Below are 21,841 nucleotides of genomic sequence, written 5' to 3'. Positions count from 1 at the left end.
CAATTGATTGAGAATGGGGGATGGGAGAGTGCAAATGCTATTGGATTTCCAAGCCAAAATCAGCCACGGAATGATCCCTATTCCAACACATACAATCCGGGTTGGAGAGATCATCCAAATTTCAAGTGGAGGGAGCCTCAACAACCTCAACAACAAGGAGGATTTAGGCAGCAACCCCCGGACTTCTATACCAAGCCATTTGCACCAAATCAATCTCAAACACAATCTGCCCAAATAAGCTCAGGTACGTCTTTGGACAATGATACACTTATTAAGTTACTTGCCAATTTGTCTCAGGGGTAAGAGAATCAAAACAAAGCAATGCAAAATCAAGACAAAAGGGTGGACCACTTGGAGAAACAAATTGGGCAGATAGCGGAGTTTGTAGGACAATTCTAAGACCAAGGCAAACTCCCTAGTTCAACCATTGTCAACCCAAAAGGAGGATTCGAATCTGCCAAAGCAATCACATTGAGAAGTGGAAAAGAAGTTGGCACTAATCCAAAACCATCCAAATCAAGTCAAAACGAAGATGGAAAGCTGCCATTGGAGGAAGAGGAACAAAGCAAAGCCACGGCAAGGGTAGAAACACCCTTGCCGCAGCCACTTAGGGACCCCAATTCATCCAATTCATCTAATTCGGCCAATATAGGTAAGTTTCTACCTAATGTTCCTTTCCCTCGCAGATTTATACAAGCCAAGAAAGAGGAGAATGACAAAGACATTCTTGAGACGTTTAGGAAGGTACAAGTCAATATTCCGCTCCTCGATGCCATCAAGCAAGTTCCTAAATATGCCAAATTCTTGAAGGAACTTTGCACCACAAGGAAGAGGGTTTCGAATAAAGAGGTGGTGAGGGTAAGTGAAAACGTTTCCGCTGTTTTACAAAGAAAGTTACCTCCAAAATGCAAAGATCCAGGTAGCTTTACAATCCCTTGCATTATTGGCCAAACTAAGTTTGAACATGCTATGTTAGACTTAGGAGCTTCAATTAATGTCATGCCATATTCTATTTATGCATCCACGAACCTAGGAGAATTGAAAAATGATGGTGTGTTTATTCAATTGGCCGATCGATCTAATGCATATCCAAAGGGAGTTTTGGAAGATGTTTTAGTGCAGGTTAATAACTTGATCTTCCTGGCGGATTTCAATGTGCTTGAGATGAAAGAGACTACCCATTCCAAATATTTGCCACTCCTTCTTGGGAGGCCATTCATGAAAACAGCCCGCACCAAGATCGATGTGTTTAAAGGGACTTTAACGATGGAATTTGATGGGGAAGTTATGGATTTTAATATTTCTGAAACCATGAGATTTCCTAATGATGATCATTCATGTTTTTCTATTGATATCTTTGATTTATTGGCGCAGGAGCATCTTGAACAATTACATAAGGATGCACTTGAAACGGTCATTACAAGTGGAATAGAATTGAAAAACCAAATGGCAGCACCAATTGCACCCCACAGCACCAATCAGGAATTCCATGCCGTGCCCTTTTGTGATGATGTAATTGAAGTGGTGGCTACCCTAGAGTCAATGCCACGACAATCTTGTAAGTTCCAAACCCCAATGTCAATTGCCGTTTCAACTAACAAGTTGCTTCCTTTAGTGATACAGCCACCTACCCTTGAGCTTAAACTGTTACCAAACCACTTGAAGTATGTTTTCTTGGGTGACCAAGAGAAATTGCCCGTCATTGTAGCTTCCTCACTCAGGGCACAAGAAGAGGACAAGTTGGTGAGGGTTCTAAAGGAGCACAAAACAGCCATTGGTTGGACTTTGGCTGATATCAAGGGAATAAACCCTACTACATGCATGCACCGTATACTCATGAAGTGATAGGAGCATATTTATGCTACTTAGTTATGTTGTTTTCTTGCATTTAGTGAGTTAATTACTATTTATTTTAGTCTTTTAAGTTATTTTCGTATGTTTTTAGGTCCTAATGGCAAAAGGAGCAAGAAAGGGCATTTTGAAGCTAAATGGAGCAGTTTTAGGCATGGATTGGATAGCTTAACCATGGAGTAAAGAGGATGGACGAAATTGAAGTCAAGAAGGACTAGGAAAGGCTACAAATCTAGTGGATGAAGTCCTAAAGCAAAGAAGATAAGGAAATAGCAAGAAATAAGGAACCTTATCCAACCTTATCTTATCCTATCCTAACCAACCTTATCCTTTCCTAACTCTAACATTATCCTATCTTATCCTATCCAAATTAGGTTGTGCCTTAAATCTAGCTAATTAGAAGGGATTAGATGTATATTTAAACACTTAGAACAGATTCTTGAAGCCTTATCCATTTGTTTGCCACATAAACACCTTTCCTTGTAGGTTTAGGGGTTACAATCCTTCCTCTACACCTATATCATATGTCCTTATCCCTTTAGGACCAAAAATCTGTTCTAAAGCATTCTTTCTAGAAACCTTATCTTATCCCTACAAATGTGCTGCACCTACCCTTCTAGAAGACCCTTAAACCTAGCCGTGCACTACCTATCCTATTCCCCTTTGGTTTTTGCCTAGACTTAACCCTTTTTCTATGGGATTGTGCAATCCTTTTCCTTCACTAATTGAGCATAATTAGCCTATATAAACAGCCCTATGCCGCACCATTCAATCATCCATTCACTCATTCATTCATTCATACTTTCAGCCATAAAACACCACAATCTACACAACATCACCCTAGTGCCGCAAGCAAGGAAGGAAGGAGAGAAGGACTTGTGCAATTTGCCATCCAAGGGAGTGCCGTGCATGCCATTGGAGTGTGGAGCGTTTCTTGGTTCTTTCTATCCTTAGTCTTAGTTTAATGTTTATGTCAATTTGGTTTTCAATTATGATGAACATGAGGAACTAACTTCTTTTTAGTTGGAGGTGAATTCGAAGCCATGATTATATGTTTTATATGAATTAATTACGTCTGGTTATTGTTTGTTAAGGCCTGAATGTGATTTGCTTATCTGAGTTATTAAAACTGGTTTATGTATGTGGGTTGGGGGTTAACACTTAATTTGCATGCTTGAATTTGACGCTAGAATATAAGAGGGTTTCACGTAATAGTTATTCACTTATATTCACAAGTAGTGGAGGTTGCTAGTCACAATCACGTTAAGTAAATCCTTGGTATGAGTCTCATGCGTCTCATAATGATGAATGCCTTCTCAATGCTTATGATTTTCACAAAACTTAATGACTTTTGATATGTATCTTTGTTATGCGTTTCATATAAAGAACCTGAGAAAGATAATTTGGTTGTAATGTGTTTTCATTCAATTCAATGAAATAAGGAAAATCTGATGGTTAGTTGTGCGATGCAACTAACTTGGGGCGTTGTCATTCATAGTCTAAAGGAATAATAACTAGAAATTGGTTCATATGCATATATCATGTGTGGAGAAGGACCCTCTAACTAGCCTTCACCCATTTATTTCACTTAAATTCATTTTTCCAAAGTGTTTTCTATAAAGTTTTTGTTTTAAGTTTAAAATTCGTCAAAAACAATCCCCATTTCACTTAGTCTTCATATTTGAGTCAAAACTTGTTTTCCTTGAGTCTTTTGAGTCAAGTCAAGTCCTATTTTCATCCAAAACACTTATTGAGTCTAAAATTGAGTCTTTTTGATTAGTGGTTGCTGTTTTAAGTGTCTAAAGTTAGTTTTGAGTCTATGGAGTCTAGTTTAGTGATTTTGAGTCGTATTTGTATAGATTAGCATCCCTAGTTAATCCCTAGTCTAGAACGATCCCTACTTACATATCTACTACAATTGTCACAAATAGGGTTTAATTTGTGTGTCAAGTAATTTTCACATCATGAAGGAGGGGGCTAAACCATCTAGAGAAGCTCAACGCCGACTCAACCCTCCAATGATGGAAGTAGTGAAGAAGGAGATTATCAAACTCCTTGATTGTGATGTGATCTATCCCATCTCTGATAGTTGTTGGGTTTCACCGGTCCAAGTTGTTCCAAAGAAGTCCAGAGTCACAGTAGTGAAGAATGAAGAGAATGAGCTTGTGCCCACACGCATCCAAACAGTTTGGAGAGTTTGCATTAATTATAGGAAGCTAAACGCCAGCACAAGTAAGGATCACTTCCCTTTGCCATTCATTGATCAAATGCTTGAAAGGTTAGCCGGTCATTCTTTTTATTGTTTTCTTGATGGTTATTCGGGATATAATCAAATTGTTATAGCTCCAGATGATCAAGAAAAGACCACTTTTACTTGTCCATTTGGTACTTTTGCTTATCGTCGTATGCCATTTGGTTTGTGCAAAGCACCAGCCACCTTTCAAAGATGCATGGTAAGTATATTTTCTGATTATGTTGAGAAGATTATTGAGGTTTCCTTAGATGTTTTTAGTGTTTTTGGTGACTCGTTTGATGATTGTTTGCATAATCTCACTTTAATCTTAAAAGGATGCATTGAAACTAACCTTGTTTTAAATTGGGAAAAATGTCATTTCATGGTAAAACAAGGCATAGTTTTGGGTCACATAATTTCTGAAAAAGGAATTGAGGTTGATAAATCCAAAGTAGATCTTGTACGCTACTTACCCTTTCCTACTTCAGTGAGAAAGGTTTGTTCTTTTCTTGGACATGCAGGATTTTTCAAAGATTGCACAACCTCTTTGCTGTCTCCTACAAAAGGAAGTGTCCTTTGAGTTCAACGAGGAGTGTGAGAAGGCATTCAAGTACCTCAAGGAGATGCTTACCTCGGCACCAATCATAGTCCCACCAGATTGGAGCATGCCTTTTGAGCTAATGTGTGATGCATCCGATTATGCAATAGGGGTTGTTTTAGGCCAAAGGAAGAACAAGTAACCACATGTCATCTATTATGCATCTTGGACCTTGAATGATGCTCAATTGAACTACTCTATGATAGGAGCATATTTAGGCGACTTAGTTGGCTTGTTCTTGTGCATTTACGTTGTTATTTCTTAGTTCTTTAAGTCTTTTAAGCCATTTTCGTATGTTTTTAGGTTCTAAGGGCTAAAGGAGCAAAGAAGTGCATTTTGGAGCCTTTTGGAGCACTTTTGGGCTAAAGATGGATAGCTTATGCTTGGAGCCAAAGTGTTGGACGAAATTGAAGACCAAGTGAGCCTAGAATCGAAGGAAGAAGAAGGAATCAAGAATTGGAAACCAGTTTCCATTATTGGGAGTTTCTATTTTTTAAGGTTTCCAATTGTGCAAGTTTCTATTTGTGAAGGTGTCCATTTTTGAAGTTTCCAAATAATGTTGGTTGCCTAAATCACATGTTCTAGAAGCCCTAGACATGTCCTAAATTGTGCCGCACCTTACCTTCCTTTTCTCTCCAAATTTCTGGCTTTAAAATCCTTTCCCTTTTCCTTGCCGTGAGATTCTTTCCCATTCTTCCCAAAATCAGTCACAAATCTTGTTTCCTTTAATTCTTGGTCCAAGGCACATTCCTGATTTCTTTTTCCCTTTCTTGCCGTGAGTTTAATTCCTTTTCTCTCCCAAAATCTGCAAGATTATGTCACGATCCTTTTCTTAAAAGTCTTAGCCGCACCTATACATTCCCTTTCACTCAAAATCTGCAAGTTTAATTGCACTTTCCCCTTCTTTTCCTCCCTTTGCCGCAAGACTTAGCCCTTTTCCTTAATTCCTGATTTCAATTACCTATTCTAAAGGGATTTAACTGAATTCCTGATTCTTAGAATTGATTTGGGGAATTAAACACTTACTTATTTCCTATGCAAGCCTTGTCGTGCCTTAATAAAGGGTTTGAGGGTCAGATTAGGGGGGATTCACCATTCGACAGCCCTTGGACACAATTCTATACCTTGCCGTAGCTTTCTTCTAAACCCTTGACAATTTCTGACCTTTCACACCCCTTGCCGCACCACCACTCATCCATACACATCCTTAGACCCTTGTGCCGCAGCAATTAGGAGAGGAAGGAGGCCTTGAACGTTTCATGCTTGCAGATTGGAGCGTTCTTAGGTGTACTTCGTTCTTGTTTTCAATGTTTACTTTGTTATTACTTTCTGAGTTTGCTGTAATCATGAGTGGCTAAACCCCTAATTAGTTAGGGGAAAGTTTGAAGCCATGAACATGTTTGAGATATGAATTGATTTCTTCCAATTGTGATTTGTTAAGTTGTGATTGCAATTCAATTATCTGTTTTATTCAAAACTTGTTCTTGTATGTTGATTAAGGATGCATACTTAGTTTTCATGCATGAACTTGATGCTAGTTTATAAACGAGTTTCACCTAATCGTCACAAGTTTATAAACATGAGTAGTGAAGGTTGCTAGTCACAACCGCGTTAATTGAATTCTTGGCAAGAGTATCATGCATTCATAGTTACAATTGCCTCGTCAACACTTATGATTTTCATAGAGCATAATGATCTCTCACTGTATCTCTTCTATGCATTCATGTTGAGGACCGTTGGAGAATAATTTGAATTGTCGCATGCATCATCCAATTCAATGACATAAGGAAAATCTGAGGGTTAATTAGTGCATCACAGTTAACTTGGGGTGTTGAGCATCATAGTTAGTGAAAAGCAATTGGAAAATCGATTCATATACAAATGTGTCATGTGTGGAGAATGGACCTCTAACTAATCCATCCATCATCTTGTTTCCAAAAATTCGTTTTACAATCTGCCTAGTTTTATAACTTGTTTTGTTATTTCAATTTTCGTCAACTCAAAACCCCCCTTTACTTTCTTGTTCTATAGTGTTTAGAATCTGTTTAGTTTGTGTTTTAAAGTGTTTTGAATCAACCTATAATCTTAAATTCGTCAAAAATTGTGTTTAGAGTCAGAAACTGCCTAGTTAGTGTTTTTAGGCAGTTTTGAGTCTTTTGAACTTGTTTCGAGTCCTTTGAGTCTTTGTGAACGTTTTCAACTTTGTTTTTATGACTTTGAGTCAGTTTAGAGGTTTTAGCAAGCCCTCCTAATCCCCGGTCCAGAACGATCCCTACTTGCATCCTTACTACAATTTGACAACAAGAGGGTTAATTTGTGTGCTTAACTATTTTCGCATCACTCTACCACTAAAAAAAAACTTCTTGCTGTTGTATTTGCTTTAGATAAGTTTCATTCGTATTTACTTAGCACTAAAGTTGTTGTTTATTCTGACCATGCAGCTTTGAAGTACTTATTCACCAGAAAGAAGGCCAAACCAAGGCTAATTCGTTGGATGCTCCTCCTCCAATAGTTTGATATTGAAATTAGAGACAAGAAAGAGAGTGAAAACGTGGTGGCTGACCATTTGAGTCGTTTGATGTGCAATGAGGAGTTGTTACCCATTCAAGAAACATTCCCTGATGAGCAATTGCTGTCCATTAAGGTAAGTGAACCTTGGTATGCAAATTTGGTGAATTATTTAGTGTCTAAACAAGTTCCAAACACCATAACCAAGCACCAACGTGATAAACTCAAGAAAGATGCACGGTTTTATGTGTGGGATGACCCATATTTGTGGAAATATTGTGCGGATCAGATTCTTCATAGATGTGTGCATGATTGTGAGTTTAATTCAATTTTAACTTTTTGTCACACTTATGCATGTGGAGGACATTTTGGCACGCAACGCACAACCCTTAAGGTGTTAGAATGTGGATTTTATTGGCCTACAATCTTTAAAGATGCTAGAACTTTTTGTATGACTTGTGATCATTGTCAAAGAATGGGCAATATAGGTGCAAGGGATCAAATGACGTAAACCCCTATATTCAATGTTGAAATTTTTGATGTTTGGGGCATTGATTTCATGGATCCTTTTCCTTCTTCATATGGTTTCAATTATATTTTGATTCAGGTTGATTATATCTCAAAATGGGTGGAAGCAAAAGCCACCCATACTAATGATTCTAGAGTGGTTGCAGATTTCATCAAAACTAACATCTTTTCTAGATTTGGGATGCCTAGAGTGCTCATTAGTGATGGAGGGTCTCATTTTTGTAATCGCACCATTGAGGCGTTGCTCAAGAAATATAATGTCACACATAGTTTCAACACCTTATCATCCTCAAACCAATGGCCAAGCCGAGGTTTCCAATAGAGAAATCAAGCAAATTTTGGAGAAGACCGTTGGACCAACAAGAAAGGATTGGAGCTTGCGTTTGGAGGATGCATTGTGGGCATATCGTACGGCCTACAAAACACCCATTGGGATGTCCCCCTTTTGGCTTGTCTATGGCAAACCATGCCATCTTCCCGTAGAGTTAGAACACAAGGCACATTGGGCTATCAAAACCTTCAACATGGACATAGATGTGGCTAGAATTCATAGGAAGCTTCAATTGAATGAACTTGAAGAAATTAGGCTTGAAGCTTATGAGAATGCTTGCATTTACAAGGAGAAGACCAAGGCATTCCATGACAAGATGATTTGTAGCAAAACATTCTCCATAGGGCAGAAAGTGTTACTTTTTAATTCTCGCCTTCGTTTGTTTCTTGGTAAGTTACGTTCTAAATGGATTGGCCCTTTTGTTATTACTAATGTTTTTCCATATGGTGCTATCCAAATCCAAAGTTTAAGGAATGGCGACGAATTCAAGGTGAATGGGCATCGTTTGAAGCCATACTATGAGAGTGGCATGGGGCAGATTGTGGAAGACTTCCCACTCACTACCGTAGGCCCTATCCAAGCTTAGATGGAAGTTTCGTCTGGCTACAAAACGTTAAAGCAAGCGCTTCTTAGGAGGCAACCCATGCATTCAAATAAAGAAGCCTTAGGCAATCCAACAATCCACAACCAGATTTGCGTTCCTAAACTCTTCTCTTTTGTGCTTTTGCTTTGCCATGATAGTTGTGTTTGTTAGTTTATGTTGTTTGTTTGAATGTGAGTCTTTGTTTGAAACATTGAGGACAATGTTTGATTTAAGTGTGGGGTGGTAAACAAGCTGTTTTTGCATGATTTTCGTGGGATTTTATCACCTATCACTTCTAATGTTGTTTCTCACTGTTTTTAAGTGTTTTTAGTGTGTTTTGAAGTGTTTTTATGTATCTTGATCAGAAAATACGAACATTTTGAAAAAAATTATTGAAAACAGTTTTGAAAAACCCAAAAAGAGTTGTTTTAGAGTTGCTCGTGTGTGTTTGTTTGTGTCTTAGGGTACCTTCCAACACAATGATGAGGATTTCATTTTTAATTGCATGACTATTAAAGAAAGTTACAAACATGGATGGAAGTTTCATTTGCTTTTTGGTTCATGCTTAGTTGTAGTTATAGTTTACAAATTCACATGCAATCACAAGAAAAAATCAGTTTTTGTAACATGCTTGAAGGAAGGAACTCAAACTAACGCTATATCCCTGAGAGACTTGAGCCTAAAATGTTCTGATGCGAAAATTAACTTAACACACAAATTAACCCTCTTTTGACAATTGTAGCATATAAATAAGTAGGGATCGTTCTTAAACCGCGAATTAGGAGGGATTGCTAAACACTTTAAACTGAATCAAATAAATAAAACAAAGCTTCTAAGCACTTTACTCAACTCAAAAGACGCAAAAGAAGTTCACAAGACTCACAATGAGCTGAAAACACTCAAAACTGCCTAAAAAACACAAACTGGGCAAATTTGACTCTAAACACAAAATTGGACGAAATTTGGTTCTAACTTGACTCGAAACACTTGAAAACACAATCTAAAACATATTCTAACTATTTAGACACTCTAGAATAAATGGGGATTTGGTTTTGGATGAAAATAAAATATACAAAACAAGACTTTAAACTAGGCAGATTTGGACGAATTTGATGGAATTAAGTTGATGATGGTTTAGCTAAGAGGTCTTGCTCCACACATGGCATACTTGCATACAAAACAATCTCCAATTGCTTATTCAATGAATCATGAACCTCAACACCCCAAGTTAATTAGGTACGCTTAAATTAACTCTCAAATTTCCCCTAGGTCATTGAATTGAATGGAATTAGCGCATTGCAATCAAATTATTCCTCAAAAGTTCTCTATATGAAATCGCATAATAGAAAAACAATCAAAGATCATTAGGTTCTATGGAAATCATAAGTGTTGACGAGGCATTCGTAACTATGAAAGCGCATGATACTTATGCCAAGAATTTACTTAACATGATTGTGACTAACAACCTTAACTACTCATGAATATAAGTTCCCAGTGATCAGGTGAAGTTTCCTTATACCCTAGCATCAGATTTATGCATGCAAATTAAGTGTGCACTCTCAATTCATATACATAAACAAGTCTTAATTCAAATAGATAAGTAAATTGAATTCACCATTCATGAAATCACAACTGAAAGTAATCAAATCATAATGCAAATATAGCCATGGTTTCGAAATTCCCCCTAGCCTAAAAGGGGATTAGTTCCTCATACTCGCAAAGCAAAGATTCTTGAAATTAAACATTGAAAACACAAGAAAGATTACACCTAAACGTTTCAGCAATTCCAGGTTGAATGGCATGCACGACTAAGCTTCCCTTCCTCTTCCTTGCTGCGGCACAAGTTGTGGGTGGTGGATTTGGGGGTTTTGAATGGTGTGTTCTTGTTTAGAAGGATGAATAATGGCTGATTAGGGTGGTGGAGTGCGGCAGGTTGTGTATGGAGGTGTATAGAGTGGATGAAGGATGAAGAATGGGGAATAGGGCTTGCGGCAACAAGGTTTCTGAATAGCATAAAGGGTGGTCCGAATTTGTGGCTGATTTTATGTTTATATAGTTCTAGGGTTACTTAGATTAGGGTTACACTTAGTAGATTTAGTGGATTAGGGCCCTAGGGTTCGGCAATAGGTGATTAAATCCACCTAGGATGGGGTTTGGCCCACTTAGTTTCATACAAGGATTTGTGTAACCTAAATCTATAAGGAATGAGGCCCTAGAAATCAGAATCCAAAAGGGATAGGGCCTAGAGAGGTGCGGCACACATGGAGGGAAGGATGGAATGGCTTGCAAGGCAAGGCAAGGCCTTCTAGAAGGGATTAGGCGCCACCTTTGTAGGGTTTCTAGAAAGAATGAGCTTTGTGGCTGATTTGGGGCTTCTAGAAGAGAATGCTTCTAGAAATAGGTTCTAGAAATATCTATTTAGGTCCCCTTGTAACTAGGATTAAGACATGATAAGGTCAGGATAGGATAAGATGAGATAAGGTTTTGGATAATGTTTTGGATAATGTTGGATAAGGTTTTGGATAAGGTTTTCTCTTTTGAGCTACTTCCTTATCCACTTTGTCTTGAGCTTAGTTCCTTCCTCTTCTCATCATATTTCTAGCCTCTTGAACTCCAAATTCGTCCATCCATGTTAGCCCATATACAAGCTATCCACATAGTGCCCAAAATTGCTCCAAAATGCACCAAAATGCACTTTCTTGGTACTTTAACCCTTTGGACCTACAAACACACGAAAATGAGTTGAAATACGACATTAACTGAGAAATAATAGCACAAATGCACAAGAAAAAGCTAGCTAAGTTGCCTAAATATGCTCCTATCAAATTCCCCAACACTGAGCTTTTGCTAGTCCTCAAGCAAAACAACCAAACAAAAGAACCAAAGCAAATAATCTAAACCTTCCAACGTTTGCCTCAGGGATTTCCAATGAAATATAACATGTCAAAGATCACCACTCACATAGATCTAAGCAATCCTTAACCTCGAGCATACTTAATCATAGTCACCATTTACTAGCTCACATTTAATCAATTAAAACAACATTTTAAATGTAGTAACATGCCTTAGAGAATTCCCTCAATTCCTTACTAGATGTACTCTCAATTTTCACACAAATTTTCTGACTACACTCCCTACACTAAGTATATGTGAGAAGATTGATGTAATCATGTAGACGAGCCACTCACATATGTATAATGAAAGAAAGCACTTTCTGGAATTATTAATGCATGTATATATATGATCTCATGAATGGAATGCCACTACTTAGATGCGAGAACTAGAAATACCATATGCTCAAACCAATTTTAAACTCCACATATTGAAACACATAACAATCAAGATAGAAGTTTACGGGTTGTAACGGGGCTAAGGTATTGGCTAACAACGAAAGGTAAAGGATAAACAAACGTTCTTAAAGAAATAGTGAGCAAAGTAATGAAGTAGGCACTTAGAATTCACTTTAGAATGCAGAAATCAACTTTGAACACCAAGGGAAGATTCACACAAAACTTAGGGCCATATTCAAACTTTTTGGACCCTTTCTTCAACAACCAACACTTGTGAGTTCGTTCTCACTTATTTTCAACTCCTTTTCTTTCTTTTCTTTTTCTTTTTCACATTTTTTTTTCTTCTTTCTTTCTTTTTTTTCTTCTTTTTCCCGTGCCTCCTTTAAGACTTTGGCACACACATACACACAAAAATCCCTTCCCCCACACTCGTTTTCTGCAAGAATGTCACTCAAAAGGAATTCTTTCTAAGTTATGCTCCATTATACTTCAAGAACAAGAGTATGGAAAGTCCTATTCTAGGCTAGGTAAGGGTGATGTGGTTAACAAAGAAAATAGGCTAAATAAGGCTCAAAGGGCTAATCCTACAATACAAATGACAAGGGTGGATTCGGCTATTTGGCTATGGTGGTGACTACTAAACAACTTCATCTTGTTATTTGTTATGCTAATCAATTTCATGCTTTGAATGAAATGGGTATGAGTTCTAGTATTTGGAACTATAGTGATGAAACGCATTCTACGTAGCAACCAAGCAAAGAGTAATGAGATCATGCAACGACTTTAGAAAACAAGAATGCACAGATTAATAACTCTCCAAATAAACGTTTAGGCTCAAGTCTCTCAAGGATGTAGCGTTTGTTTGAGTTCCTTCCTTTAAGCATGTTACAAAAACTGATTTTATCCTTTGTGATTACATATGAATTCGTAAACTATAACTACAACCAAGCATAAACCAAAAAGCAAATCAAATTTTCATCCATGTTTGTAACTCTCTTTAACAGTCATGCATTAAAAACCAAATCCTGATCATTGTATTGGAAGGTATCCTAAGACGCAAACAAACACACAAAAACAACTCTTTTTTGGCTTTTTCAAAACACTTTTTTTTTTTTCCCATTTTTTTCAAATTTTCAGATTTTTACTTCAAAACAGCTCAAAATGCATTAAAAACACTTAAAAACAGTGAGAAACAACATTAGAAGTGATAGGTGATAGAATCCCACGAATTTTGCATAAAAACACTTGTTTACCCCCCACACTTAAATCAAACATTGTCCTCAATGTTTCACACAAAGACTCACACAAAAGCAAACAAATAACAAACAACTAAGCATGATAACATAAAGCAGCAAAGAGAAGGGTTTAGAAACGCAAATCTGGGTTTGGAGTGGAAGTTCCATCTTCTCCTTGTTGAATGCATGGGTTGCCTCCCACGAAGTGCTTGCTTTAACGTCTTTTAGCCGGACGAATACGCCATGTTAAGCTTCACTAGTACCTACGGCATGGAGGGGTACATCATCCACAACATGCTCTTCGAAATTCTCATAGTATGGCTCTATGAATGGAAGGGGATAGTGATCCTCCCTGATTGTGGTGTTTTAGTTCCTAAAGTCCATGTAAATGCTCCCACCACCTTGAAATCAATTGGGTACCTACACTAAAGAAGGTAACAACCTATTCGTTGAAATGGGAATTGGAATTGGGATTGGAGACTTACAAACATATTGTGATAGAAGCTCAAAAGTGGCAGCGCTATCAACAATGTCACTATGGCTACTTTCGGCCAGATTGGGTGGTTTTACAGCAACCACTCAATTCCCTCTTCAATGGTGGTTCTTGATGCATCCTTCTTGATAGGTGTGGATTGTTCCTGCCCTATATCCTCATGCACATCAATGGCAAAACAAGAACGAACATCATTAGGCTTCTTAATAGAGTCATAAACATTGAATTTAATTATATCACCACCAAACTCCATTGTTAATACTCCCTTGGCCACATCAATCTTTGTTTGAGCTGTTTTCATGAATGGTCTTCCAAGTAGGAGTGGCAAGGGTGGAGAATGAACTGAGTCTTCCATTTCAAGCACATAAAAATCAGCCGGAAAGATTAAATGATTGACCTGCACTAAAACATCTTCCAAAACACCCTTTGGATAGGCATTAGATCTATCAGCCAATTGAATAATCACACCATCATTCTTTAACTCACCTAGGTTCATAGATGCATAAATTGAGTAGGTATGACATTAATAGATGCACCTACGTCTAGCATGGCATGTTCAAAACGATTATTGCCAATAACACAAAGAATTGTAAAACTACCCGGACCTTTGCGCTTAGGGGGCATTTTACGTTGTAAGATGGCTGAGACATTTTCACTTACCTTTACAACCTCTTTGTTCGAAATTCTCTTCCTAGTAGTGCAAAGTTCTTTTAAAAACTTCACATACCTTGGAACTTGCTTAATTGCATCCAAAAGTGGTATATTGACTTGTACTTTTCTAAATGTCTCCAAAATGTCCTTTTCAGCCTCCTCCTTCTTCGATTGCATGAATCTACAAGGAAAGGGTACATTTGGAGGAATAACATTACAATTAATCGAATTTGGAACCTCCTTACCCTTGGAAGCCGAATGGGGATGTTTGGGTGGCTGCAGCATGGGTAGTGCAACCCTTGCCGTGGCTTGCTCTTGTTCCTCCTCCTCGAATTGCAACTTTTCGTCCTCAGTTGGGGCTGATTTAGATGGTTGTGAGGCTGTTCCAACTTGTTTTCCACTTCGCAACATGATTGCTTTGGCAGATTCAAATCCTCCTTTTGGGTTGACAACGGTTGAACTAGGCAACTTGCCTTGTTCTCTGAATTGGCCCATGAACTCCGCAATCTGCCCTACTTGCTTCTCTAATTCATCAACCCTTTTGTCCCTATTTTGCATTCCCTGTGCCATAGAAGTTAGTAATTGAAAATTTTGATCATTATCTATGGACGAACCTGATTTGGAATGGGCAGGTTGTGCTTGGGGGTGTGTAGGTGCATACGGCCTTTCGTAGAATCCCAGAGGTTGCTGCCTAAATGCGCTTTGTTGTTGGGGTTGTTGGGGCTCCCTCCATTTGAAATTTGGATGATCTTTCCAACTGGGATTGTATGTATTAGAGAAAGGATCACTCTTTGGTTGGTTTTGGCTCCCATAACCCACGGCATTGGCAGATTCCCACCCTCCGTTCTCGATCAATTGAGGGCACTTATCCGTGAGATGTCCATTCATTGAGCACACGCCACAAATAGCCACACTTTGTACCTTTGGTATTTCAACAACCTGCGAAAGAAGAGAAGTAAGATTAGCCATTTGATTTTGAAGTTCGGAAATAGCACTTACCTCATTAACTTGTTGCTGCTGTGGTATGTCTCTTTGACCAACGCCTTCATATTGTTGAGCATTTAAAGCTCGGTTGGCAATGAGAGTCTTAGCTGCCATGGGCATTTTGTCCACTAAAGCTCCTCCCGCTGAGGCGTCTAGCATTTGGCATTCAATTGGTAGAAGCCCTTCGTAGAAATATTGAAGGAGAAGCTCCTCCTTCATTTGGTGCTGTGGACATGAAGCAACAAGAGTTTTAAAACGTTCATAATAAGTTGGAAATGATTCACCTTGGTTTTGCTGAATGCCACTAATTCTTTTGCGTAAAAGAATGACTCGAGAAGTTGGGAAAAACTTCTCCAAAAATGCCCGTTTCATACTCTCCCATGATGTGACAGTTTCGGGGGCTAGTTCATACAACCAATCTTTAGCCTTTTCCAAGAAAGAAAAGGGAAAAGCCTTCATCTTCAAAATGCTTCCATCGACATTCACCGGGGTCATACTTGAGCAAACAACCTCAAACTCCTTCAAGTGCTTATTAGGATCTTCCATGGACAACCCATGGAACTTAGGAATATGGTGCAATAAGCTAGACTTGAGTTCGAACTCGTCGGTCTTGTCTGGGGCTGCCCTTGGATATTGAATGCATAGAGGCATGGCATTGTCCAATCCCGAAGCGGAAAGCTCCTTGATTGTTGATGCGAGAATTATACGCACACAAATTAAACCCTCTTTTTATCAATTGTAGTAAGTATGTAAGTAGGGATCGTTCTGGACCGGGGATTAGGAGGGATTGTTAATCACTTGGATTTGACTCAAAAACGTAAAAACAAGTTTAAAACACTATACTAGACTCAAAGAATGCAAAACTCAAAATAAGATAGATTGTAATGACTAAGACTAAACAAAATATGGGGGGATTGAGGTTTTGACGAAATTAAACTAAAATGGACAGATTGTAAAGAAAACAAATTGTAAATACGAATTTGATGGAATTGAATGGATGGGAAGCTAGCTAAGGGGTTCATCTCCACACATGTTATACTTGCACACAAAACGATTTCTAATTGCTTTTCAATAAACCATGAATTCTCAACGCCCCAGATTAACCGTGAATTGCACTAATTAATCCTCAGATTTTCCTAACGTTATTGAATTGGATGATTGCATACGACAACCCAAAACATTCCCCACAAGTCCCCTACATGATTGCATAATAGAGATACAAGCAAGAATCATTAAGTTCTATGAAAACCATAAGCATTGACGAAGCACTTGTTACTATGATTGCATGAAACTTATGCCAAGAATTTACTTAACGCGATTGAGATCATCAACCTTTAGTACTTGTGAATATAATTCCATAACGATTAGGTGAAATTTCCTTATATCCTAGCATCCAATTTATGCATGATAATTAAGCGTGCACTCTCAACCAACACACACAAATCAATGTGATTCACATAGATAAGTAAATTGAATTCACAACTTATGAAACGTAATTAGAAGTAATCAAATCATATCGCAAGCATAAACATGTATTTCGAATCCCCCCCTAGCCAAGGGGGGTTTAGTTCCTCATACGTACAAGACAAAGATAAGTAAATTTAACCATTGAAATCGAGGAAAAGAAACACCTAAACATTCCAACAACTCAAACTTGAATTGTATGAACGTTTAGGCACTCTTCTCCTCCTCTTTGTTGTAGCACAAGGTCTAATGATAGTGTTTTGGAGGGATGGAAGTGTGGAATGGAGTGGGGAGTGGTTGGATTGGAAGGGGATGCACGGCAAGGGGAAGTGTGATGGTGTTTGGATTGGTAGGGAAACTCACGACCAAAGGGCAGTTTTTGATGTTGTTTTGGTGTCAAATGAATGAATGACCATTGAATCCTGTTTTGTGGCTGCAATGGATGCTTATTTATAGGTGGATGAATGATTAAAAGAGGGCATATGACAGCTAGGAGAGAATGTGGCTGCCATCATGAAGAGTGAAGCTGGAAATGCAAAGGGGAAAGCTGGAAAGGCAAGGGGAGGCCACGGCAAGGGTGTTTTGGTGCTGGAAATGCATGTGAAAGCATGGCTTTGAAGTGATTGTTGTTGGAAATGAATGTGAAGGCATGTGAGTGGCAGCTAGGGTGAATGATGATGAATGCATGTGGATTAAAGAGGGAGAATGTGGCTGCAATGATGGTGTGGAATGCTGGAAATGCAAGGGGATGCACGGCTAGGATGTTGTTTGTGTGAAGTGTGTGTGAATGGTGGTTTTGCATGGCTTTGATGGATTGTTTGATTGGGCTAGAGGTTTTGCATGGCTGAAAGGATTGTTTGATTGGGCTAGGCCCTTTGTTTTATGTCCTAAAGTGCATACAAGGCTTCAATTTCGTCCAACACTTTGGCTCCAAGCATAAGCTATCCATTCTAAGCCCAATTTTGCTCCAAAATGCTCCAAAATGCACCTTTTTGCTTCCTTAGCCATATGAACCTAGAAACACACGAAAATGGCATAAAGGACTAAAATAACTAAAGAAACACAACGTAAATGCACGAGAACAAGCCAATTAAGTCGCATAAATATGCTCCTATCAAATTCCCCCACACTTAGCTTTTGCTAGTCCTCGAGCAAAACAGAAAAACAAAACAAAACCTAAACCTTCCAACAATGGTCTCAGGGATTTTCAATGCACATGACATGTTAAAAATTCATTATCTCCACAGATTTTAGTCATCTTCACACTTAAGTACATTCTTAATCATAGTCACCACATACTAGTTCACAATTAAGCATTTAAAACCATGTTTTGAATGTAGTAACATGCCTTAGAGAATTTGCTCAATTCCTTATAAGATATGCACTCAATTTTCACTCAGATTTTCTAACTACACACCCTAATCTAGTCATATGTGAGAAGATTGATGTAAACATGAAAACGAACACTCACATACATGTATCGCAAAGAAAGCAATTTCTGGAGTTAATAAGCATGTTTAGATATGATCTCATGAATGGAATGCTACCACTTAGATGCGAGAACCAGTGACACCATATGCTCATACCAAATTCAAACTCCACAATTGAAATGCACAACACTCAAGATAGAGTCAAGGGTTGTAACGGGGCTTGGGGTATTGGCTCACAAGGAAAGGTAGGGATAAACAAAAGTTCTTTAAACAATAGCAAGCAAAGTAATGAAATTAAGACTTAGAATTCACTTGGCATGCAGAAATCAACTTTTAGACATAAGGGGGAGATTCAACAACTCTTAGGGCCTAATTCATTGTTTTGGGCCCTTACTTCAACAAACAATACTTTTCAACTCTTTTTTTTTTTTCATTTTTCTTTTCTTTCTTTCTTTTTTTTTTTTTTTTTTTTTTTTTTTTTTTTTTTTTTTTTTTTTTTTTTTTTTTTTAGCCGTGCCTATGGCACATCAACTCACATAAATACTCTTTCCCCCACACTTATTTTCTGCAATACCTTAATCAAAAGGAATTCATTGCTTACTATGCTTCAAGAACAAGGGTAAGGATGGTCATATTCTAGGCTAGGTGAGTATAAAGTGGGTTAACAAAGAACATGGGCTAACACGGCTCAATGGGTTAAACTTAAACACAAAATGAGTTAAGGGCACATGGCTTTTTGGCTTTGATGGTGGTCACTACACAACTTCATCTTGAATATGTGTTATGCAAATCAATAACATGCTTTGAATGAAATGGGCATGAGTTCTAGCATTTGGAACTAAGTGATGAAACGCCTTCTAAGTAGTAACCAAGAAATGAATAATGAGATCATGCAACGACTTTAGAAAACATTAATGCACAGATTTTAACTCTCCAAATAACGTTTAGGCTCAAGTCTCACAGGGATGTAGCGTTTGTTTAAGTTCGTTCCTTCAAGCATGTTACAAAAACTAATTTTTCTTTTAGGATTGCATGTGAAGTCATACATTATAACCATAACCAAGCATATACCAAGAGTATATCAAACTTTTCTCCATGTTTATAACTCTTTCTTAACAGTCATGCAATTAAAAACAAAATCCTCATTAGTGTGTTGGAAGGTACCCTAAGACACAAAAACGACTCAAAACACTCTTTTTAGGCTTTTCAAAACATGTTTTTCAAATTTTTATGTGATTTTCGGAGTTATAAAATAAAACACACTAAAACACTCCAAATTAGCTTAAAAACATTTTAAAACAGCAAGGAACAACACTTTGAAGTTATGGGTGATAAAATCCAACGAATTTGCATCAACATACTTAGTTACCCCCCCACACTTCAATCAAACATTGTCCTCAATGTTTTAAGCTTAAAACCACTCTTAAACACAAGCAAACACAAAAACAGCAACTAAACATACTAAACATGGCAGAATGTAACTAACAAAGAGAAGAGTTTAGGGACGCAAATCTGGTTATGGAGTGTAAATTCCTTCTTCTCCTTGGTGATTGCATTGAGGCTTGATCGTGAGTTTTTCCACAGGCTAATCTTGAACTGGGCTGGAGGATTCTGACACATGGCAGGCAAGCACGAGGTGGAGGTGATGACCTGTTTCTTTGTTCAATCTTTCTAATTCGTACTGAAGAGTACGAATTAGAAAGATTGATTTTTCATTGTCACTCGTCTTTCTCCAAGCAGATGTGGTCCCTTCTCTGGAAGTGTATCAACCTTTGAAGATGACTACTCGAGAGCAACGCTAGGTAAGCAACCAGGGAATAGATTCCAGGTAGTCGGTTCCAGATCGGAAGACTGACTCCAAGTGCCGGCTGATTGCTCAATTCACTTTGCCATGCGAGTAATAACAAGGACAAAGGAAAAGACAGGGAAAGATCATGATATGAGATACCTTTGCTTTCGCCCTTGATGATATGAGATACTTTTGCTTTTGAAGAAGCAGCGAATGAATCAGCACATATATTTGTTGCGCTTGTCTCCACATGCTTCGATCCACCGTTTCCTCTTGCCTCATCTGTACTCCAGGCATCTGGTATCTTCTTTGGGGGATACATCAATGGTTGAATATGTGTTCTCAAGGGAAGAAGAAAACTGAGCATGTTTGAGAGGTTTGGTTGCAGCTACATTCTCGGCCGAGAAGGAAAGTCATGCATTTTTGGGTGTATGCCTTGCCATGAATGTTGATGTATATAGGAATTGTAATGGCAAGTAGTAGTGCGGATGCGGCTTTGTCAGAGCTCTTTTGACAAAGTTGCACGCGTTTTCTGAAAAGCCGAGATTGCGGCTTTATCACCCACGCTTGTCGGCAACCTCCACGCGTCTTCAACTTTGTCAGAGATCTTTTGACAAAGTTGAACGCTTTATCTGAAAAGCCGAGATTGTGTCTGAAGAGTTGGCGAACTTTACGCAGGAAAATCCGGCTTTGAAGAGTGGTGTCTCTTCAATTCTGAATCGGTGATTGTGTCGCCTCTCCTTTTATAGAGGTGATCGATCACCTCTAACATGCACACTTTGAAGATTGCCCATTCGTGAAAATCGTCTCTGGCCCGTTGAGATTTTACTCCATCCAACCCTTCTCTTTTAACTTCTTGAAAAATGGCTAACCCATCTAACCCATCTAACATTTGCTTAGATTTGAGTCTCAGCAGTGATCCGGTCGCGCCGCGTCAGGGTAAGGTATGGTGCCCGTCTTTCTTATCTTCTAATGGCCCTCTTACAGGTGAAGACTCTGTGATGATGGATGCAACAACAGCTACGATAGTAGCTCGGAACCTCCTCACTCCTAAAGATAGTCAGCTGCTTTCAGGACGGTCTGATGAGTTGGCCGTTCAAGAGTCCCTAGCTCTCAGTGTTCAGTGCGCGGGCTCTGGGTCCAACATGGGCCAACGCCTACTTGCTCGATCCCGTCAAGTTGAATCATTGATGGCGGAGGTGGAAAATCTCAAGCAAGAGATCAAACAGCTTAAGCACGAGAATAGAAGTTTGCACGTGCTTGCAAATAATTATTCGACGGGCATGAAGAGGAAGCTTGATGAGATGCAAGAATCTCAAGGTCGCATTCAAAGTGACCGTCAAAGGCTTGTGGCTTTCTTCCAGAGGCACCTTTTTCCTGCGTCATCTAGCGTTCCACCAAGTATTGAGGCCTCGAATGATCTATCTTCGATGCCTCCCGCTCCGATGCCTCTTGCTCCGATGCCTCTTGCTCCGATGCCTCCCGCTCTGATGCCTTCCGCTCCGATGCCTTCCGCTCCGATGCCTTCCGCTCCCAGAGTTTTGTCACGTAGTGGGGCTTCACGTAAACAACCTTTGTGAAGGCTCCATCTTTCTCTCTTTGCCATGTTTATTATTTTTTTTTTATTTTTATTTTTTTTTTATTTTTTATTTTTTATTTTTATACTCACTTGTAATTTCTCGGAAATCAATGAACAAGCTTTGTTTTATTCAGTGTATTGGGTTGCCTCCCACGTAGCGCTTTCTTTTACGTCTTGCAGCCGGACGAGACCTTCTTTTTAGGCTCAATTGGAACCCATGGCATGGAATATATCTTTGAATGGAAGGTGATACTTGAATTGATCCGGTAAAGGTTTAAATTCAAGATTGGGTGC

The sequence above is a fragment of a genome, unplaced genomic scaffold (assembly GCF_019419815.1).
Source record: "Pyrus x bretschneideri cultivar Hongxiangsu unplaced genomic scaffold, Pyrus_bretschneideri_v1 Contig126, whole genome shotgun sequence".
Classification (NCBI taxonomy): domain Eukaryota; kingdom Viridiplantae; phylum Streptophyta; class Magnoliopsida; order Rosales; family Rosaceae; genus Pyrus; species Pyrus x bretschneideri.
This window is presented reverse-complemented; position numbering follows the sequence as displayed.